An 11,240-nucleotide genomic window follows, 5' to 3' on the forward strand; every position below is an offset into this window, starting at 1 on the left:
AATACCCCCATCCATCAAATTCACTATGGAAGTGGAGAAGGATGGTAAGCTACCATTCCTGGATGTTTAGTTTGAGAAGAGACCTGATGGGTCGTTAAGACACTCTGTCGACAGGAAATCCACCCACACAGATTCCTATCTGAAACCTGATTCCCACCACCACCCGGCACAGAAGAATTCCCTTATCAAAACACTACACCATAGGACCCACTGCATTTCTGACCAACACCACCTAGCCAGTGAACTGGAACACGTACACCAGGCCCTCAAGATGAATGAGTACTCGGACCGCATTATTCGCAAAGCTGTTTCTCCAACCATGGAGAAACAACGTTACCAAACATAGCAGGTGTTACCAAAAAAAATTCCAAAATCTTAAACAAACACAAGATCCAGGTCCGATTCAATACAGTACACAAAATCCGTGATCTAATCCCATCTGTGAAGGATGTCATTCCTGATATGCAATATCCTGGAGTCTACAAACTAAGTTGCACCTGTGGTGGCTGTTACATTGGGGAAACGAAACGACATGTCTCGGACCGTGTTCGTGAACACAAGGCAGATCTGAAACATGGCAGAACTAATACCTCTGCCGTGGTTGACCATTGTTATAACGCTGTGGGCTCGCATGATATTGTTTTTTCCGAGACCAAGGTACTCTGCAAACCTTCGGGCTACTATCAAAGGTTTGTTAATGAAGCCATCCAGATATATAAACATAGACATAACTTCAACCGAGAAGATGGATACAAATTGAACAATCATTGGAAGGATGTTATTAACCAGGTAAAACCGTAACTGCTTTGTATTGGTTGTTGTCTATCATATCTGCCAGGTACTACTACACCACACAGCGCTCGCCCTCCCCCTACCCCACCCCCACCCCTCCCTCTCCCCCCTTGCTCCTCCCCCTTTCTTACTTATGTAGTGAGTTCAAGGAGACGTAGACGGCGTAGTCGGAGGCACGTATTTATTATAACTTTACACTCAACACAGGCCAATGTATACAACACTTGAAGGGATAACGGCCCCTTCACCCGTCTAACAGGGAGACCCCACTAGCACTAGCCCGGCTAGCCTGCTCCCAGGTCCTCCACTCGAGAGCTAGGGGAGGCGAGCTGATCCAGCTCTGGCCAAGCTAGGATCACGACACCCTTAGCCAACCAGACCGGCTCTTACAAGAGCATCGGCTCTGGGCTCTCAGGGCCGCGCCGCTGGCTTGCCCTGGTCGGTCCTGAGAAGGACAGCAAGCCAGGGGAGTCCCAGGGCCTATCTAGCCGGTCTTCACTCTTCACTGGTTAAGCTGAAATACTGAACCCCGAGCCCACCGGCTCTCCGCCTTATATAGCAACTCCCCCCCCCCGAGGGGTGGGGCCGTGGGGGATCACAGCGCCGTTACAGCCCCCCAGGGCTAACCGATGCGGACGTGGATGTAGGCACCCTTACGCGTGCGGGCGCAACCACCCCTTGTGTGTTTGTTTGTCCTCCCGTAACACCCCTACACCTATATAACCTCTTACCACGGGCAACTCTCTCTCTCACTTCAGCAAAAAAACTTTCTTGCTGTGGTTTTCCCACCTGATGATGATTGCTTTTGTTGCAACCGAAACGTCGTGATTTAATTTATTTTATTTTATACCTACATGACTTTACTGAAAGAACCAAAGAGTAATGAAATAACACTTTATAACAATTTATTTTATTACGCTGATCGAGGCGTCAAAGCACGCATCTGCACATGTGCGGAAATGCTGACTCACGGTTGCCTCTAGCAACGCACACGAGCTCGCTCAGCAGCAACGTGAGGGAGCTTCTCTTTCGCGCTGAGGTAAATCCTGAACAGTGTGATGTCCTCTTCTCCCCCCTCCACCCAAATGTGTGCAGATACTACTATATAATTAGTAGGTACTACTATAGAGTCGGTAGATACTACTGTTTAGTCGATAGATACGAATATAGAGTCGGTAGGTACTACTATTGAGTCAGTCGTTACTACTATAGAGTCAGTACATAGTACTACAGTCAGTAGATACCACTACAGTCAGTATATACTGCTGCAGTCAGTAGATACTATAGAGTCAGTAGCTACTGCTATAAACTCAGCAGATACTGCTATAGAGTCAGCAGATACTGCTATAGAGTTAGTAGTTACTACTATAGTCTGTGGATACAACCATAGAGTCAATATATACTACTATAGAGCGACTAGATCAGGAGTGGGCAAACTTTTTCACTCACGGGCCACAATGGGTTTAAAAATGTGACAGAGGGGCCGGGCCAGGAACAGATGGATGGAGTGTTTGTGTGAACTAATATAAATGACATGTAAAACTCATTACATGAAAGGATTTGGCCTTTAACAGGTAGCAAAGCATTTATTTGCAAGGCAATTTAACAAATTGCACGAACATGAACAATACAAAAACATGTCGTAACGTGACTGATCAAACATCATGAAAACATCTGAGGCCTGCGCCCAAACCAATTCCCTCACTTGAACTTCTTTATTATCTACATTAACAGGTTAGAGCAGCCACGCAGGATGTATGTCGGAGATTTGGCTCCAACCTCGCTGCAGCAACACATAATCGCTTTCAGTTTCAGTGGGAACAGTGTTGTTGATCTCCCATTTTTGCCAGTGGATCCAAGTCTGGAGTTATTTTGGTTGTGGCAATTCTCAGGATAGATCTGAGGTGCTGATCCGTTAACTTTGATCTGTGACGGGCTTTGTTGGCGTTCATAACGCTAAATGTCTGCTCACACACATAAGTCGAGCCAAACAAAGTCAGTATCTTCTGTGCAGTCCTCCGGAGGTTTGGAAATGTGGCTCTGTTAAGTGAAGCATAAAAGTCATTCAGTTTAACAGAGTTGAACTTCTCCTTTAGGACGGAGTCAGACTGAAGATCTATCAGTTCCAACTGCAGCTCCTGTGGTGCTGTTTCAGGGTCTTGTGACAGGGGACAAGACACCAGCTGAAATGACTGTTCAATGTTTTCGAAATCAGAGAACCTATGGCAGAATTCTCCGTGCAGGTCCTCAAGTGATTTGCTGTATTTTTTTGCGTTTCGCGGTGCCTCTTCCTGCATGGCAAGTGTGGGGAAATGAGCAAAAGATTTGTTCGCAATTTGTCCGGAGAACAAAGTGAGCTTGGATTTGAAGGCTTTCACATGTTTGTACATGTCGTGAACAAACTGATCTTTCCCCTGCAGTTTCACATTCAGCTTATTCATGTGTGAAAATATGTCCACAGCAAACGCAAAGTCACTAAGCCAGTTCTTGTCACTTAGCTCAGGGAATTCGTCAGATTTCCCCATCAACTCCAAAAATGCGATGATATCTTCTTTCAGCTCCCACACTCGTTGTAACACTTTCCCCAAACTTAACCAGCGGACACGAGAGTGGTACAGCAAGTCCTGATGATCCGCATTAGTTTCCTCCAGGAATGTAATAAACTGACGGTGCTGAAGTCCCCTTGCTCGTATAAAGTTCACAAGTTTTACGACTGGATTCACGACATGATTAAGCTGCAATACAGACTTACACAGGGATTCCTGATGGATGATGCAGTGAAGAAAAATAAGATCCTGGACAGGGTTTTCCTCTTTCACTTTATCCTGGATTCTTTTCAGCAGCCCAACATTTTTTCCAGTTAAATTTGGCGATCCATCCGTTGTGACATTGACAAGTTTACTCCAAGGTAGCGTCATTCTTTCGATGACAGCAGATACCTGGTAATACAAGTCCTCTCCCTGCGTTGTTCCTTTCAGGGACTCCATGGTCAAAAACTCCTCTGTTATCGCAAAACTGTCGTCAATGCCTCGGAAAAAAATGAGGAGCTGAGCAGTGTCTTTTACGTCCGTACTTTCATCCAGTGCTAGTGAATATAATTCAAAGGAATCAGACTTTTTGTTTAATTGACTGGCTATATTTGTATCAATCAGTTCCACACGGCGAGTCACAGTCCTGCGTGATAAACTAACTTTTTCAAATTTGCTTTTGATCTCCGGACACAAGATGTCTGCTGTCTGTACCATGTATTCTTTTACAAACTTGCCTTTGGAGAAAGTGGTAATGAGTGGTAATGTTGGTGAGAAGAAGTTTTTAAAGAAATTTAAATCGAAGTGAAGAAGGAAATTATTGAAAAGTTTGTATAATTAATGATTTTTCAAACTTTAATTATGTTTTTTGTGCTTAAAAATCTTTAAAAAACGGTGGGGTCTAGAACGGACGAAATTCGGAGAGAACTCGGAGTTAAGTTTTGTTTGTTTTGTTGAATTACACAAAGCGTAACATTTATGTATATAACTTTTGTTATATAAAATTCCTAGTAAGATATTAATTTTGTGATGTAGTCATACCCCTCCCCCTCATTCAAGCCGTAATTTAGAGAGCGAAAGCGCCTAGTACGTAAATCGCTAACATAAGAACCCGTTAATCTCTTCTCGCATCATTCATACGATGATGCGGTGAAGTAAACGTTCATACGATATTACAGTGAATGCTTCCAAAAACAATACTGTACCCAAATATTACTGTTAACTAACTTTCAATAGAAATGTAGTGTTGTAAAGGACTGACTTCTAAACTTCTTTATGGCACACACTGTTTATTGTCTAAATACACAGTCCCTATCACACAAAGGGGTATATGGTCCCCTCACCCGTTACCCTGAGGAGGTACAGCCTCCGGACCTTGTACAGCTCCACACTCACGCTTAGCTCCTATTCTAAGGAGGTACAGCCTCCGGACCTTGCAGGCTATCTAATCTCCCTGCTATCCCAGCGTCATCTGGCTGGACCTAGGAGATTTCTCCCCGACCACTGGTTACACTGAACCCTAGCCCTGATAAGGGCTGGAGGGCTTGGTCCAGGGTACTATATGTCTTCGGCCGACTTGGGTCTTCGTGTAGCAGAACTGGCCAAGAGCTCTCAGCGCTCTGGCTTTTATACCTGTTCGTGACCGGGTTGTCCAATTTACGGCCACCTTGTGGAACCCTCCGATTGGTCCTTCCCAATCTGGCGTTTGGATCCTACCTCACCCCATTTGACCCTGATCGTTTGATTGAGCGGGAAAACCTTGTTTACGATCCGCTCTCTCACAGCTTGCGAACAGCAAATAGTTATCACCACTACAGAAACATGAATTGCTCATACGAATATTCTCTCTCTCTCCCGGTCAAAGTGCGCCATCTAATGGGGAAATGAGGGCATTACAGGAAGGTAAAATTTAATTTAATAATATTTGGACAAGTTCGACGGGCCGGATTAAAAAGCCCAACCGGCCGTATACGGCCCGCGGGCCGTACTTTGCCCATGTCTGGACTAGATGCTACTGACTCTATTGTATGTCTGCTTTTCTGCTCTCTGGGTCCCACCTTTTATACGATTGAGGGGCGGGGCTCTGTGGGATCACACGAGCCCCCCATCCCCCTCCCCTCAGGAGGCATTGGGCGTACATCACACAACACACAATCGCCCAGAACAGGTTTGTACCGCTTCTCCCATAGGGCGGGGTTCTGCGGGACCGAACGCGCCCCACAGCCCCCCCCCCTCCCCTCAGGAGGCCTGGCCAGGGATACCACAACCACCCGCACCGGTAAATATTACAAGTCATCCGGTTTGGCGTGTGCGTACCCCAATACCACCACCACACTGGTGTAGTGGGTTCCAGGAGACTTGCGACGTAGCTTGGAGGCAACACTTTTATTTATAACAACGTAACACGGTACCCCTTTGACCCCACTCACTAAGGAGGTACAGCCTCTGGGCTAACGTGCCCTATCACTCGGGGTAAACTAGAGCCCTCTGGCTAGGGGTCACCTTGGGGAGACTGACTGACCCGACCCAGCCAAGTTACGGGTCCTGACCACTGGTCCACACTCGGCTCTGGCCCTTACAAGGACGTCGGGTCCTGGGGTCCCAGGTTCCTAGCCTCGCTGGTCTTCAGTCTTCGTCTTCGTAGCACTGCCTCAAGCCGACCTGAGAGCCGCCTTTTATACACGTCCCGGGGACTCTCCACCCCCGGTACCGCCCTCTCTATGGAATCTTCCAGGGGATCCTGGAAAGGCTCCCCCAGCCCCTCACCTGGGGTAGGGGAGGGGAACCCAGCCTCTCTATCCCCTTGTATAGGCTGGCACCCCCTACGGACCCCTGGCCGTAACTGCATGTAAGTGCCCATAGGCGGTGTGTGCATAAGTATTTCCGACGCTAGACTAGCAAAATAGTGCCCATGATGTAGCTGCTCACCCCGAGCTCTCATTACTCTGATAGTGCTTGTATTTTTGCTGTACGCCTTTTGGCGTCCTCTGGTCTAACACCATTTTGAGACTAGGCTCAAAAGAAAGCTGTCTCTGGTGTGGACCAATCAGTTTCAACGACAATGCATATGTAATGAGAGAACACACCGACATATGGAGGGCTGCATAGGCATTGCCGCATTGGTCATAGCTAATCAGGGCTACGGGTTCGATCTGGGCCAAAGTTCATGGGCGGAGCTCAGGGGTACATGCGGGAACCATCGAGAAGGTTCTGAAGGGGGCGTGGTTAGAGGCGGGGCTTTGCTCCGCCAAGGAGGATATAAGGAGAGGCAGGAGGGACTCGGGGTTCGGTGTAGAAGCCTGGGTCCGGACTGCATCTCCGCCATCTCGTCAGCCACCGACCACGTGGCAGCTGCGGGCGAAGCTCTCCCGATTCCCGGTGCGCCATCGACCAGCGGTGCGCGAGGAAGCGAGAGCGAGGGAAGCCGCGCAGGAACGGAGGAGCAGAGAGCTCGTGCATGCGGCAGGAGAGAGAGGGTGACCATCTAAAGAGAGTGCGGAGCCGAGCAGTCATAACTAATAAAGGACGCAAGTCTCAATGTGTCGTGGAAGTCGTTTATTACACATACATTATCAGAGTATGTTTTTTTGTTTGCATTCTGACCACAAGTATTGTGGTTAATGTTTAAACACCTTAACACCTGTTTTGTTGCCATAATAAAGGGGAAAACCTATTTTCATATTTTGGTACTGCCAAAGGAGGTCACATGATGATCCATCTTGGCTGTCAAGACCCTTCTGCCGTCCTGCCTTCTTCAGCCGCTCACAGCGTCTGTGTGACGCCAGTGAGTGTTGCTACGAGGCAGTGTTAGGCAAGGCTTTGTCGTACTCTTCCCTCCGCCTCTCACAGCGTCCGTGTGACGCCGTGAGTACAGCTACGAGGTACATGGTAGAACGCTTGAGTGACTGGGTGCGTAGGCAGCAGTAGGCTTGGTTTTTCTAACAGCTTACTGGAAAGGATTGTGGTTTGCGCTGCGAATAAAAGTTAGCACAGAGCATATGTGGTTTGGTGTCTACGATTTCTGTGTGGAGTGACTGCGTGTGCAAGCTGAGCCCTGGGTAGCGGTGGGGGAACACGCGACAAGAGTGAACGCGGGGTGGTGATCGTGGGATTGCTACCACATTTGTGCGAGTGAGGTAATCGCGCAGGTGTGAGCGCGCTCGCAGCCCCCTTTTGTTAGCGGGGCCACGGTGTGCACAGGCATGCGATTAACAGTTAATTGCGTGCAGGTGGAAGCGTGCGGTCCTCTGTTAGCGACAGCTGCGGTATGCACATGCGTGGTTTAACCTTGTGTGGCTCCGAGGTCAGCAGCACGGGCATGTCCCTCAGAGAGAGCACTGGCGTGGGGGGCCCCTTCACTCAGTCGGCAGGGGGCCCGGCAGCAGCTGACCGATGCGATGGAGGAGAGAGCGGAACGGGTGGACGTTGCGACCCACCTGCCCAGCGAGGGCGGCAGGGTGGACGTCAGGCCCCACACACCCGCACTTACAAACCAGCTTCCATGAAATATGTTTTTAATTATTGACTCATAACGTGAACTCGCAATTGAAAACTGAACTGCGGAACAATTTTGTTCAGCGGAATGATCCTATGTGAGATGTAATGAGTCAGCATCTCGCGGGGAATGTTTGTGCGTATGTGCATCCACGCACACAAATGTGAGTGTATGTGTGTGCAAGTGAGTGTGTGGTATTGGTCACCCAGCACCTCGTGTGCCATGCCAGCCAGGCTCAATAGGTGCTACTTGCTAAAAGTATTTGCTCTGGCGACACCACCCCGGGGCTGCGACATGCCCCCCCCCCAAACCCCCCACTTCCCCCCTTCTCTCCCATTATCCAAGACACAGGACATTGTTCCCGAGACGACCATTATACCCCCGAACCCCACCCCTCCCCTGCTTCCCCACCCCCATGATTGTTTCCACGCACCCACACACTGCATGCCCTCCCAAACCCAACCTTACCCCCAGACTGCTAGGCAAGCTGTGAAGGCTTGTTATTAACACTGATATGGACTGGCAAAACCAGGCTCTGAGGAAGACAAAGTCCTGAACGGTGGATCAGGCGGAAGGGGATCTTTGTATCTCAACGGCTGTGAAAGCAGACACAAGCTGCAGCAAGTTGGAGATCTCCGGTTGTCTTAGACTCTCCCTGCGACTGGGCTCTCGACCTTCTGTTCGTCATGACCATGTGGTCGCTGTTGGCACAGCAGCTACCCCATGTGAAAATTATTCACTCGCAGGCTTCTGTACATTTGAAATAATGTCCTGGTAACCTTCCAAATCCTGCGGCAATGGACTAATGGTGGCGGGAACAGGACTGGTGAAATATTTCAGTCTCTGTTCATAAATCTGCACGTAGGCGGTGGTATTGAGATGGTCGCTCAGCACCTGGACTGAGACAGGAGTGCAACTCTGGCAGTGGGTGGATGAAATAAAGTTTGGAAAAACGCAACCCAATTGTCTTGAATGTCTGACCTTGTGCTGTAAGCACCCTTTAAACATTGCATCCAGATTGAGAAATTAAGTGCAGGACACATTGAAAATAAATTGATTTCAAATTACCGGGGATATTGGATGTTTCCGAGGAGTTTTGTTTAAAGTTCGGAGTGAAAACGTTGAGAGTCGACAATTTTACGATCTGGGAGATACATAACATGATGGTGGGAGAGGCAAACGGAAAATTGTCAATTACATATGTATATGAAGCTAAAGACCCCCAATAGCCTTATAACAGGCTGGGTAGTGTGATAATTACGAGTTCTGGCCTGTAATTAGCACACTGCCCAGGTATGGGAACTTATCCACTCTCCCCACAACTGCCCCATCACCAATGGGGAGTTGAGGGGTGGAGTGTTTGATGATGTAAAATACCTAGGCAGGTGCTTTGTTTTTGTGGGACTGACGGTTAAGGCCCAACCTCTTAGTGGCACGCTCCATGTTCAGCAGCAATGCATCCCACTCTGAATGAGCAGCAATCAACAGATCAATATAGAACTATTCCTTGACAACACCCAGGGACTGATCAGCCGCCTTCCATTATATTTTTCTGTATCAAATGATAATTCCTCTAGTAGAACCATAGAAAGTTCAGATAGTGAATTTTCAGTAGGAGCAGGTCAGCAAGTTACAACAAGCAATACAGAAAAAGATAGGAGTGCAAAATCGAGAAAAGGTAAGCAAGCCACTAAAAAAATAAAGTATATAGGTACAATTACTTCTGATTTTTTAAACACGAAATGCAAGGCAGCAAAAAAATATTCTCAAACTACATGGTCACAGAAGATGCTAAATAATGTAGGATCCAGAGGACATCCCTGACACCAAGGTGAACAGGAAATGGCTCCAACTCCTGGCAACGTAGCTTTACATGGGCCTGACCAAAATAATGATTGTGAGTAGTCAGCGACCCCATAAGCATGAAGAATAAATACATCTCACACACACAGCACACTCTCACATCACAATCTCAATCACACAATTACACTCACAAATATATAGAATCCCCATATAGCCTTTAACACACTTGAGTACTGTTAGTGAGCACCTATTAAGGTGGGCATGACACACGACGGGGTGGTGTGGCTGACACACGACGGGGTGGTGTGGCTAACACCACTCCTGGCCGCCTTTGTCTTCCCAATGCTGATTTTCAAATACTGCACAAGATACTAATTTGAGACCGAGTCGACCTAGGGGACGCCCAGGACCGATTCAGATACTCGTCACTGGTGGTGGCCATGAGTGAGAATCGATCTCGAGTCGCCAGGTTTGTAGTCCAGTGCGCTAACCACTGTGCCACCACTCCTCAAATCACAACAGCCGCCGTTCACCACTAAGTGGCGGTGTCACAATAGCGCTTGTGCCATGCTAGGTGGACTTTTGAGGCCACGTGGAGTATCGAAGACTGGCTGGCAGTAAGTCAAGGGACGGACCCAGGTGCCATGGGTTGACCAACTGAGATGACTGGTAGATGCACCAGCTATGCCCCCCACCGTGCCAACTTTCTGAAATTTAGCCACGCAGCTCTCCTATCCTTGTTCGGAGCATCACTCCTCTGCCCTCAGCTGTTGTTGGAGGTCGTCTGCCTCCAACTGCCCAATAGCGTTATTCATGAACCTCCTCCACAGAAGCCGATTTTGACACTGCTGGTACCGGTTATTAGTAAGTGCCCTCAGATCCACATCCTCCTGTACCGCATAAGTCCATCTCTTTTCTTGCCTGTACCACACACCCCCTCACGCACTCAACCACACTTTCACACATTCACCCATAAGCTCCATCTCTTATCCAACCCGTGCCGCTCCCGTTTTGTCCCCCTCTATTCGGCCAAACAGAAGCTGCTTAGCCATGAGGTGGCTTGGCATGCGGGCAACATGTCCCAGCCAATGCAGCCTTGGCTGCCAGAGATCATTGATGATGGGAACTGTGTCCAGTGACAGGGGTAGTGACGAGGTAGTAGTAGAGTTTGGGGTAGGATGGACGAGGAAAGACAAAGCCTGATGTTTTGCATTGAATTTTTCCAAGTTCTTGGGTTTCTTCTGTTAGCTAAAAAAAAATAAACACAGAATATGACTAAAAATATCCTTCATACTGGAATCTACCTGGAAAAGATTCCAGAGGTTGAAGTGTATTTCTTGCGTAAAACCCATTAAGCTAAGCTTTTGCTCAAGGGCCACTCGGCCGGCACACATAACAGCATGCCATAATTACAAGACAAAGATCCCCCATGTAGCCTTAACATACTGCTGCGGAAAGTGCTGTTAGCGAGTTGCAGCACCTATTAAAGGCCAGCAAGGTAGACTAAGGACTCGATGGCCAGCACCATACTTGGTCACCTTTGTCTCCCCAGTGGCGATGTTTCCAGCACACCGCACCAGGTACTCATTTGAGGCTGAGTCGACCTAGGGGAGGCCCAGGAC

The sequence above is a fragment of the Lethenteron reissneri genome, unplaced genomic scaffold (assembly GCF_015708825.2).
Source record: "Lethenteron reissneri isolate LAM-NWPU_2019-01 unplaced genomic scaffold, ASM1570882v1 scaffold_1639, whole genome shotgun sequence".
Lineage (NCBI taxonomy): Eukaryota > Metazoa > Chordata > Hyperoartia > Petromyzontiformes > Petromyzontidae > Lethenteron > Lethenteron reissneri.